At 38.3% G+C, this 12,043-nt stretch overlaps 1 pseudogene; it reads left to right on the top strand.

Moving 5' to 3' along the window:
• Window positions 1-76: 76 nt before the first annotated feature.
• Window positions 77-12,043, top strand: part of LOC134312940 (NLR family CARD domain-containing protein 3-like) — a 39,081-nt pseudogene continuing 27,114 nt past the window's right edge.

Raw genomic sequence — 12,043 nt, forward strand, 5'->3', positions numbered from 1 at the left:
GTTTAATATATACATTCATGTTTTCAGTCCAATCTCAGTACAGAGATCAGATTCTCCAGTACCCAGCTGTATCTCCATGAAGAGTGATGCATCTATACGTCCTCCGTTAAACTTTAAAGATGAAGATCCATCATCTGGACCCAGGTAAGAGCTGCTCAGAGTTGAAGGTGTAATGTGTATAGTGTGTGTAAATTGTATGTGTATAGTGTGTAAAGCATCTAGTTTAAATATGTTTATACTTTTAGTCCACTCTCAGTATAGAGATAATATTTTCCAGTACTACTAAAAGAGACTCTGACTTTTATGAATTTTAAGTAGTGTCCAAAAGATTAGAAGAATTCTGAAATTCAGGTCGAGGGTCTGGACCTTCATACAGGTGTATTGATCAGGACATAAATCAGTTTGAGAATATAAATACTGAATAAAAATGGGGGAGACTTTCCATGCTGTAATAAAGATGTTAAAAGTATCAAGTCAGTGATCACTCACATCCAACCTCGTGACATCTAAGTGATCTGTAAAAACACTGAGAATACAACCATAGATTCTAATTTAAATAACTGCGTGCTATGCAACCAAACACTACACTGTGGTCAGTCAGAAACTCTATAAACTTTGCCGAGGTCATTTTTACACCTTCAGGGACCCTGAAGGGGCCTACCAGCTCTCTCCCTATGATTCCGGCCCAAAACATGACTCTGCCACCTCCTTGCTGATGTTGCAGCCTTGTTGGGACATGGCCATCCACCAACCATCCACTACTCCATCCATCTGGACCATCTAGGGTTGCACGGCACTCATCAGTAAACAAGACTGTTTGAAAATTAGTCTTCATGTATGTCTGGTCCCATTCCAACCGTTTCTGCTTGTGAGCACTGGTTAGGGGTGGCCGAATAGTAGGTTTATGCACAACTGCAAGCCTTTGAAGGATCCTACACCTTGAGGTTCGCAGGACTCAAGAGGCACCAGCAGCTTCAAATACCTGTTTGCTGATTTGTAATGGCATTTTAGCAGCTGCTCTCGTAAACCGATGAATTTGTCTGGCAGAAACTTTCCTCATTCTGCCTTTATCTGCACGAACCCGCCTGTGCTCTGAATCAGCCACAAATCTCTTCCCAGTACAATGATCACGCTTAAGTTTTCGTGAAATATCTAATGTTTTCATACCTTGTACAAGGCATTTCACTATCTGACACTTTTCGGCAGCAGAGATCCTTTTTCTTTCCCATATTGCTTGAAACCTGTGGCCTGCTTAATAATGTGGAACGTCCTTCTTAAGTAGTTTTCCTTTAATTGGGCTTACCTGGCAAACTAATTATCACAGGTGTCTGAAATTGATTTCAGTGATCCAAAGAGCCCTGAGACACACCACCATCCATGAGTTTAATTGAGAAACAAAAAATGAAATCTTTATGACACTTAAATCCAATTTGCATAATAATTTGGCATGTGGTGTAGTATGACATCACTTGTCTTATTGCATTAATGGAAACTTAACCTAAATGCATTTTTGCCAAAGACTGGTAAAGGATCTTGAGATCAACTGGTGTAACACAGTTATTATTAGAGAGACAGTGCACACACATGACATTAAACTCATCTGTATCCTTAAAGGTCTTTTATTCACCTAGGGAATTTCCACAGTCATTTGTTATTTCACTAGCAACACCCAAATATGACTACTGCCAGAACTGTTGAAACTAAACATCACACAAATAGAACCTGTCCGGCAATGTGCAGCAGACTAAAATGTTGTAAAAAGCAGCACATGGTGCTTCATTCTAAACAGATTTAATTACAAGATGCCAAACAAAGTCATTAAAATCTACCAGTCTGAAAAGAGATGAAAAGCCATTGCTAAGGCTACGGGACTTTATTAAACCACAGTTAGCGCTTTTCCACCAAAAGAACCATGGTTCTTGAACCGGTTCTGTTCAGGTTTCTTAGAACCTTGGTGTTCTGTAGAGAACTGACCCGGGTTTCCACCAGTTTTTGAGAACCAAGCATGCGTCATCAATGGTGGGCGTTACTTAACGAAAGTTAAGAGTAGTAATTTCATGGCAGAGCGCGTAGGTTATGTGCGAGCATTTGTGCTGTTGTTACAGATGTTAATTTTTATGTAAAAAGCATCGATCAGCTGTGTTTGTCACAGTTGTTTGTCACAGTTGTTATCTTTAGTTAACTGACATGAGAAGCGTTTTGCGCTTTGTTTTCACAGCGCTCGACTTGAGCAGTGAAACATCACTAAAGTTCCACAACACGAACAAACATTTGTGTGAAATAACCATCAAATCTGCTCTAAAATACAACATATACAGTGTATCACAAAAGTGAGTACACCCCTCACATTTCTGCAGATATTTAAGTATATCTTTTCATGGGACAACACTGACAAAATGACACTTTGACACAATGAAAAGTAGTCTGTTTGCAGCTTATATAACAGTGTAAATTTATTCTTCCCTCAAAATAACTCAATATACAGCCATTAATGTCTAAACCACCGGCAACAAAAGTGAGTACACCCCTAAGAGACTACACCCCTAAATGTCCAAATTGAGCACTGCTTGTCATTTTCCCTCCAAAATGTCATGTGATTTGTTAGTGTTACTAGGTCTCAGGTGTGCATAGGGAGCAGGTGTGTTCAATTTAGTAGTACAGCTCTCACACTCTCTCATACTGGTCACTGAAAGTTCCAACATGGCACCTCATGGCAAAGAACTCTCTGAGGATCTTAAAAGACGAATTGTTGCGCTACATGAAGATGGCCAAGGCTACAAGAAGATTGCCAACACCCTGAAACTGAGCTGCAGCACAGTGGCCAAGATCATCCAGCGTTTTAAAAGAGCAGGGTCCACTCAGAACAGACACTCAGTTGGTCGTCCAAAGAAGCTGAGTGCACGTGCTCAGTGTCACATCCAACTGCTGTCTTTGAAAGATAGGCGCAGGAGTGCTGTCAGCATTGCTGCAGAGATTGAAAAGGTGGGGGGTCAGCCTGTCAGTGCTCAGACCATACGCCGCACACTACATCAAATTGGTCTGCATGGCTGTCACCCCAGAAGGAAGCCTCTTCTGAAGTCTCTACACAAGAAAGCCCGCAAACAGTTTGCTGAAGACATGTCAACAAAGGACATGGATTACTGGAACCATGTCCTATGGTCTGATGAGACCAAGATTCATTTGTTTGGTTCAGATGGTCTCAAGCATGTGTGGCGGCAATCAGGTGAGGAGTACAAAGATAAGTGTGTCATGCCTACAGTCAAGCATGGTGGTGGGAATGCCATGGTCTGGGGCTGCATGAGTGCAGCAGGTGTTGGGGAGTTACATTTCATTGAGGGACACATGAACTCCAATATGTACTGTGAAATACTGAAGCAGAGCATGATCCCCTCCCTCCGGAAACTGGGTCGCAGGGCAGTGTTCCAGCATGATAATGACCCCAAACACACCTCTAAGACGACCACTGCTTTATTGAAGAGGCTGAGGGTAAAGGTGATGGACTGGCCAAGCATGTCTCCAGACCTAAACCCAATAGAACATCTTTGGGGCATCCTCAAGCGGAAGGTGGAGGAGCGCAAAGTCTCGAATATCCACCAGCTCCGTGATGTCGTCATGGAGGAGTGGAAAAGCATTCCAGTGGCAACCTGTGAAGCTCTGGTAAACTCCATGCCCAGGAGAGTTAAGGCAGTTCTGGGAAATAATGGTGGCCACACAAAATATTGACACTTCAGGAACTTTCACTAAGGGGTGTACTCACTTTTGTTGCCGGTGGTTTAGACATTAATGGCTGTATATTGAGTTATTTTGAGGGAAGAATAAATTTACACTGTTATATAAGCTGCACACAGACTACTTTTCATTGTGTCAAAGTGTCATTTTGTCAGTGTTGTCCCATGAAAAGATATACTTAAATATCTGCAGAAATGTGAGGGGTGTACTCACTTTTGTGATACACTGTATATGTGTGTAGCTGGATTTACTTCATGGGTGGTGTTTATGCAGCTCAGGGTTCTAAATCTTCCAGGGAGAGTCAAAAAAGCTTCACGTAAAAAATAAAGCGTAACGTGGCTGAATGTATAAAAAGTACAAGATAGAAACACCACATTTCTCACCGTTATTACTGGTTATAAGTGCTCTGTACTGGTTATAAGCGCTCTGTGCTGCCCAAATTCATTGGTCATTGTTTTAGTACAACAAGCCACATTCCGCTTTATTTTTCACGTTAAGCGTCATTCGTACTGTCCCGGTCACTTTTACCACGTCATATCACACAATTCACCTTTTTAAAGGCGCTATGAAAATATCAGCAGCAAACTGGATCAAAATTTAATCAGGTGAACTTTAAAAGATAAAAAATGCAGCAACGAGCTCCATACGAGACACCAGCACATTGGTTTAGCAAAGCACCCAAACCTCTAAACTGTGACAGCCACTGGTTACATCACGGTTCACGCTGAAAAACCAAGTATTCTGTGGGGCCAGATTAGAACCCTAGTTCGCTGTCTGGAACCTTTTCTTTTTTAGTGGAAACACAAGAACCGGTTCAAAATCAAGTTCGCGAACCAGAACCGTTCCATGTCGATGGAAAAGGGGTAAGTGAGAGTTATTATCCAAAAATGGAGAAAACAGTGGTGGACCTTCCCAGGACTGGCCTATTTCCATCACTTAAGTTTTATGGGGGCTGCAGGTGTGTTTGTGTAGAGTGTATTGATTTTGTGTGAAATATGTGTATTGTATTGTATGTAGTGTGTGTTTGTATTGTGTGCGTCAATAATTCCATCTTTAAAAAAAAGAGAACTGAGTGCTCTGGAAGTGCTGCTAATTTAAAATTTTATAGCTATAAGCAGGTACAAAGACTTCTGAATTCAAATTGTGTTTAGGAGTCATCAGTAGGGGGCACAGTTGGTGCTGCACAACACCAAGACCTCAGGTTTATTTTATTTTATTTATTTTATTTTATTATTGATGTAATCCTCACATGCATGGTTTGTTGGATTCATACAGGTAAATATTAAAGTTTCTAACAAGGTTTCAACAGATTTGTGTTTTTAAAAGTTTTAACTGTTGCCTGTACCTGTTGTTTGTACTAAAGTGGAGTTTATGTTCTTATGAGGTGGAAAAGGATGTTCTATCATGTTCATCTACAAATTAGATTTGACTAGATTAGATAGATTTGGAATCAAACATGATCTCTATATGTATTGTTCTCATCACCTTATCACAGGTCTAATTCCACATGTGCTGGAACTGAAGTCCAGAAGAAGTTCAAATTAAATCTGATAAAGAAGTTTCAGTGTGTAAATGAAGTGATCACAAACCAGGGAAACCCAACACTTCTGAATGAGATCTACACCGAGCTCTATATCACAGAGGGAGAAAGTGGAAAAGTCAATAATGAACATGAGGTGAGGCAGATCGAGGCAGCATCCAGGAGAGCAGCAAAAGAGGACACGCCTATCAAATGTAACAACATCTTTAAACCTTTATCAGACCAAGATGAACCCATCAGGACTGTCCTGACTAAGGGTGTAGCTGGCATCGGAAAAACCGTCTCTGTACAGAAGTTTATTCTGGATTGGGCTGAAGAGAAAGAGAATCAGGACGTCCACCTCATTTTTCCACTTCCTTTCAGAGAGCTGAATTTAGTGAAGGACCACAAATGGAGTCTGTTGAATCTCCTTCATTTCTATTTTCAGGAGATAAAAGAAACTAACATTTCCAGCTTGTACAAAGTTCTGTTTATTTTTGATGGTTTGGATGAGTGTCGTTTACCTCTAGATCTCCAGAACTCAGTGAGATTGAGTGATGTAAATGAATCAGCATCAGTTCATGAGCTGCTGATGAACCTGATCAAAGGGAATTTGCTTCCTTCTGCTCTGATCTGGATCACCTCCCGCCCAGCAGCAGCTGATCAGATCCCCTCTGAGTGTATCGATCGAGTGACGGAGGTGCGAGGATTCAGTGATCCACAGAAGGAGGAGTACTTCGGGAAGATGGTCAGTGATCAGAGTCTGGCCAGTAGAATCATCTCACACCTGAAGTCATTAAGAAGCCTCTACATCATGTGTCACATTCCGGTCTTCTGCTGGATTACAGCCACAGTTCTAGAGAGAATGTTTGGTGAAACAGAGAGTGGAGAGACCCCCAAAACTCTGACTGAAATGTACACCCACTTCCTCATCATTCAGACCAACGTCATCAGAAAAAAGTACATGAAGAATCAGGAGGAAGAAGGAGAAATGATCCTCAAACTGGGAAAACTGGCTTTTGAGCAGCTGAAGAAAGGAAACCTGATCTTCTATGAGGAAGACCTGATGGAGTGTGGCATTGATGTTCAAGAAGCCTCAGTGTACTCAGGTGTGTGTACACAGATCTTCAGAGAGGAGTTTGGACTTCACCAGAGTAAAGTGTACTGCTTTGTTCATCTGAGCATTCAGGAACATCTCGCAGCTCTATATGTGCACCTGGCCTTCATGAACAAAAAGAAAAATGTTCTTCAACAGAGTCTGTTTTTTAAACTGAAAATCCTGAAGATAAAACAAATCTCAGATCTACACAAGAGTGCTGTAGATCAGGCATTACAGAGTAAGAATGGACATCTGGATCTTTTTCTTCGCTTTCTTCTTGGTCTCTCACTGAAGTCCAATCAGAATATCTTACAAGCCTTAGTGACACAAACAGGAAGTGACTCTCACAACAAACAGAAAACAGTTCAGTACATTAAGAAGAAGATCAGTGAGAATCCCTCAACAGAGAAATCTATCAATCTGTTCCACTGTCTGAATGAACTGGATGATCATTCACTAGTTCAGGAGATCCAACAATACCTGAAATCTGGAAAACTACAACAAACCAAACTCTCTGATTCTCAGTGGTCAGCTCTGATCTTCATGTTACTGACATCATCAGAGGAGCTGGATGTGTTTAAACTGAGTGATTATACCAACCAGAACAGCTCACCAGAGGAGGTTCTTCTGAAACTGATGCCGGTGGTTGCAGCATCCAGAGCAGCTCGGTGGGTAATGCTGACGATTTCTGTTTAGAACTGACAGCAGAAGTTTGAATTTGGTAATTTGATTACTTATGTAATTGTTTAAGCGATAAATTGACAGACCTTCACAACCACATAGTACAGCCCATTTTGTTCTAAATTTACTGAGCATCAAATAAATACTTTATTAATATTTGGTAAAGCAGATGCTCTCATTGTAAAACAAGCATCATGATTCTAATCATTGACACAACTTTTATTATATAGCACCTCACATGCTCAACATGCATTACAATTTACAAGAATTACAATTATCACTCACAGAACAATAAAGACAGACATGCAGAAATACACAAAACATAAAAACATAACAGTAGCAACCAAACAAACAGTACAAAAACACAAACACAGAGACATGAGACTCAGGGAGTAGTAGCAGACGGGTGTTAATGTACTCTTACCTTGTACTAATGTCACCACCAAAAGCATGAGGTAATAGAGGCACGGAGATTAATTAGTACCAACCTTTAAACCCAGATTCATACATACAGTGATGGATCTGAAAACAGCATTTGGTCCTGTGCTCTTGGTTCATCAAGCGGTAGGTTTTTAACACTAAAAAGTGGGAGTAAAGCAGAAACATATCATGTATTCTTACACTTTTATATTTAGTATTATAACACATCTACAAAAAACTAGGATTCAAATCTATTTTCACTTTGCACAGTTTGGAATTCATTCATTACATGTGAACTTATGCATGATGATAAACCACATCCCTCACCTTCACTGTAACCTCCTCTCTGTTCTCCCACACTGTGTCACCATTACTATTGCTACGTAGTGCCATTTGTTTACTCACGATACACTTTCACCACAGCAGCACACAGTTCACAAACTGCCAATAATCATCCAACTGCAACTCTGATAAATCAAACTATTTACCCATGACTGTAACAAGAGATATGTGTGCAGACAGTCTATCACACACTTTACACCGCGTTCCAAATTATTATGCAAATTATATTTTTCTCTGATTTTTCTAAATGGTCGATGCAAATGACAGTCAGTATAATTTAAGTCATCAACCATTAGAGTATAGATCGAATTTTATTAAACAAACCTCCCAATGATAACAGTATATTCTTCAAAAATAAAAAAACTCAAATGCACTGTTCCAAATTATTATGCACAACAGAGTTTCAAAACATTTTATAGGTTGTAAAGAACTGAAAATGGTCAGTTGTTGAATTTGCAGCATTAAGAGGTCATATTCACTGAAATCAAAAGCTATTTCAATCAAAAACATCCTAACAGGCCAAGTTACAAGTTAAAGGACCCCTTTTTCATATCACCTTCACTATTCTTGCATCCATTGAACTTGAGAGTTTTGGAGTGTTTCTGCTTTAATTTCTTTGCAGGATGTCAGAATAGCCTCCCAGAGCTGCTGTTTTGATGTGAACTGCCTCCCACCCTCATAGATCTTTTGCTTGAGGATACTCCAAAAGTTCTCAGTAGGGTTGAGGTCAGGGGAGGATGGTGGCCACACCATGAGTTTCTCTCCTTGTATGCCCATAGCAGCCAATGACACAGAGGTATTCTTTGCAGCATGAGATGCTTCATTGTCATGCATGAAGATGATTTTGCTACGGAAGGCACGGTTCTTCTTTTGGTACCATGGAAGAAAGTGGTCAGTCAGAAACTCTATATACTTTGCCGAGGTCAATTTCACACCTTCAGGGACCCAAAACATGCCACCTCCTTGCTGATGTCGCAGCCTTGTTGTAAAATGGAACAACTATTTTTGTACTAAATATACTTTAGTTGTACAAAAATAATACAAAAGCTCAACTTTAATTGTATTAAGTGTACTAAATTGAGACAATTTTAAGTATATTTAATTCAAATTAAGTATACTACTGCATGTGTATTTAATTCTGTTTCACATAGACTTAAAATGAAGTTGAAGCACATTTAATCAGTATTTCAAGTGCACTTAGAGTACATTAAAAATAGACTTTAAATATATTTATTTTAGAGCAAAAACATTCTTACACTTCTTTGTAGTTCAGAGCAAAGCTTCACAGCCAAGCACTGACCTCTGAATTGTAACCAGTAGGGGTCGTTATTTTTTTTGGTGTTCAGACTTTTAGCAGACGTGAGGTTCGAACCCCTGACTTTCACAAGTCATTTCTTATGTGTTAGTGTGTTTCACCGATGCGCCACCGGAGCGCTATAAACACAGGTATAGTAATACCTAGCTCATGGATTCCTTATGCCTAGATATGTAAAGATGTTTGTTGTTAACGCTTTATTGTTCTAGTCACTTTAAAATACACTTGGAATGTAAATTTTAACTCGTTCATTCAAGTACACAATAAATTTTTGCAAACATGCAAAGTAAAAACACATAACATAGTATTAAAAAGTACCTGAATATGTTCTTTAATATGATTAATTTATTTTCCATATTAAAATTAAAGAATAATAAAATATTATTCTTAAATTAACAAAAATACTATTAACGTTTTACCAATAAGTAACTTCATGTTAAAAAATACTAATTGTTTAACATTCTTTGCAAAAATATACCAAACATCTATTATGAAAACAAGTATATGAGATGTACAGTATATTAAATTTAATGAAAGTTAATTTTAACTACAAGTATACTTCATGGTAATGTATTTATTAAAAGTATAATTATAAGTATACCTATATAAGGTTGGTATTACATATGTCATTACAGTGCTCATAAATAAATATATTGATAAATATATTGCTAGAATCAGGTCTAGAAAGACAAAAAGTGGAAGCGTATTTTTACTCTAAAATAAATATATTTAAAGTTTTTTTATAATATATATTTTAATGTACTCCAAGTGCACTTGGAATACTGATTGTGCAGTTGTGAAGTGTGCTTTAATTTCACTTTAAGTGTATGTGAAATATGGAGTTAAATACACATGCAGTAGTATACTTAAGGTAAATTTAAAAACAAGTATATGAGAAGTATATTAAATTAAATGAAATTTAAATGTAACTAAAAGTATACTTCATGGTAATGTATTTAATAAAAGTATACTTTTTGATAACTTTTGAAAAGTATGATAAAAGTTTACTTGCTCAAAGTATGACTAATATATTTTTAACATGTTTGAAATAAGTACAAACATTTGCTAGTTTATTTATTGTATACTTTGACGAATCTTAGTATATTTTAAGAACATTTAAGTACACATAATTTTCACTAGGGTTGTAATGGCATTTTAGCAGCTGCTCTCGTAAACCGATGAATTTGTCTGGCAGAAACTTTCCTCATTCTGCCTTTATCTGCACGAACCCGCCTGTGCTCTGAATCAGCCACAAATCTCTTCCCAGTACAATGATCACGCTTAAGTTTTCGTGAAATATTTAATGTTTTCATACCTTGTACAAGGCATTTCACTATCTGACACTTTTCGGCAGCAGAGATCCTTTTTCTTTCCCATATTGCTTAAAACCTGTGGCCTGCTTAATAATGTGGAACGTCCTTCTTAAGTAGTTTTCCTTTAATTGGGCTTACCTGGCAAACTAATTATCACAGGTGTCTGAAATTTATTTCAGTGATCCAAAGAGCCCTGAGACACACCACCATCCATGAGTTTAATTGAGAAACAAAAAATGAAATCTTTATGAAATCTTTACTTAAATCCAATTTGAATAATAATTTGGAACGCGGTGTATATACCCACCAAAGCAGCTCACGAAACGTCGTTCATGAATTACACCCTGTTGCCGTCAAAAGTAGGAAGTCATCATAACAATGTGACAACAGTGTTTACAACTGAAGTGAGTAGATAGCTTAGTTATAGCCTAGTTACTATATGTATAACAGAACTATTATTATAACATAATAGACCAATAATCATCTGCACTACTGCTAGTGAACCGAGTATTTTGTTTTTTTCAGGCTTGGTCTGTGTGAACTTAATCATACAAGTTATGAAGCTCTGGCCTCAGTGCTTGGCTTAGAATCCTCCAGTCTGAGAGAACTCGATCTGTCTGGAAATAAACTAGGAGATTCAGGAGTGAAGCGTCTCTCTGCTGTACTGGAGAATCCTCACTGTAAACTGGAGATACTGAGGTAAGATCATCTCTCTGAGAATCACACATGAGCTGCTCCTCACTAAGCTCTGCTGTGAACTACAAGCAACTACCATCAGCCCAACTTTAATAGATCCCTAACTTTTGCATGCACTATAGTAAAAAATATACATTGATGTGTACATTTTGGTTTTGATGTTTTTGCCGATCAGTTCACTGGTCATTTCCAGTTCTACAGCTGCTGCTGGTGGAATTTTTTGTTGTATTTATTGATTTTTTTTTTCCATTGTTGCCATTTTAAAATATTCAGTATGTTATAATATTTTGGTTACAATAATTAAATTTAATGTGGTATTTATTAAAGCTGTGTTAAAATTGGCAATGAGTGATATAAATTTGATGCTGGGAATTCCTACTGAAGAATTGGGAAAGGGGCTAGCCTGGTATTCCTCCTGCCTCATGACCACTTACCGGCTTTCTTCTGATGTTTACAATCTCTGTGTACTGGGCATAGCTTGTCATCCATGTTATTCACACAGCAGCTCTCACTGCAAACGGAACGTAAAAATCTCAGCAGTAAAAAGTGTTTAGTGCATTTGGGGTATGGATCATCATTCTCTTGTGTGGTGGGTAGGTAATCTTGGTTGTTTAGAACTATCCAAAATTTCTGCTTTTAAACTCCTAGAGGAGAGTTATTTTGAAACACTTATTCAGATGAACTAATCTCCTCTCATCATGTACCTGTCAACTTGATCCGATGCCTACTCCTCTTGTTAAAGCTTATCTCTTATTATGCCCACTGTTTACAATGGCTCTCAATTCTTTCCTCAGCTCTGGCATTGTTCCCCCAGACTTGAAACTTACAGCATTGACTCCAGTTTTGAAGAAGCCTGGACTTTTTGAGTCTAAACAATAATAAGACTGAGGCATTATTGATTGCACCCTAGCACAGGTTCAAAACCTTGA

The sequence above is a fragment of the Trichomycterus rosablanca genome, chromosome 1, assembly GCF_030014385.1.
Source record: "Trichomycterus rosablanca isolate fTriRos1 chromosome 1, fTriRos1.hap1, whole genome shotgun sequence".
In the NCBI taxonomy this organism is placed as follows: Eukaryota; Metazoa; Chordata; class Actinopteri; order Siluriformes; family Trichomycteridae; genus Trichomycterus; species Trichomycterus rosablanca.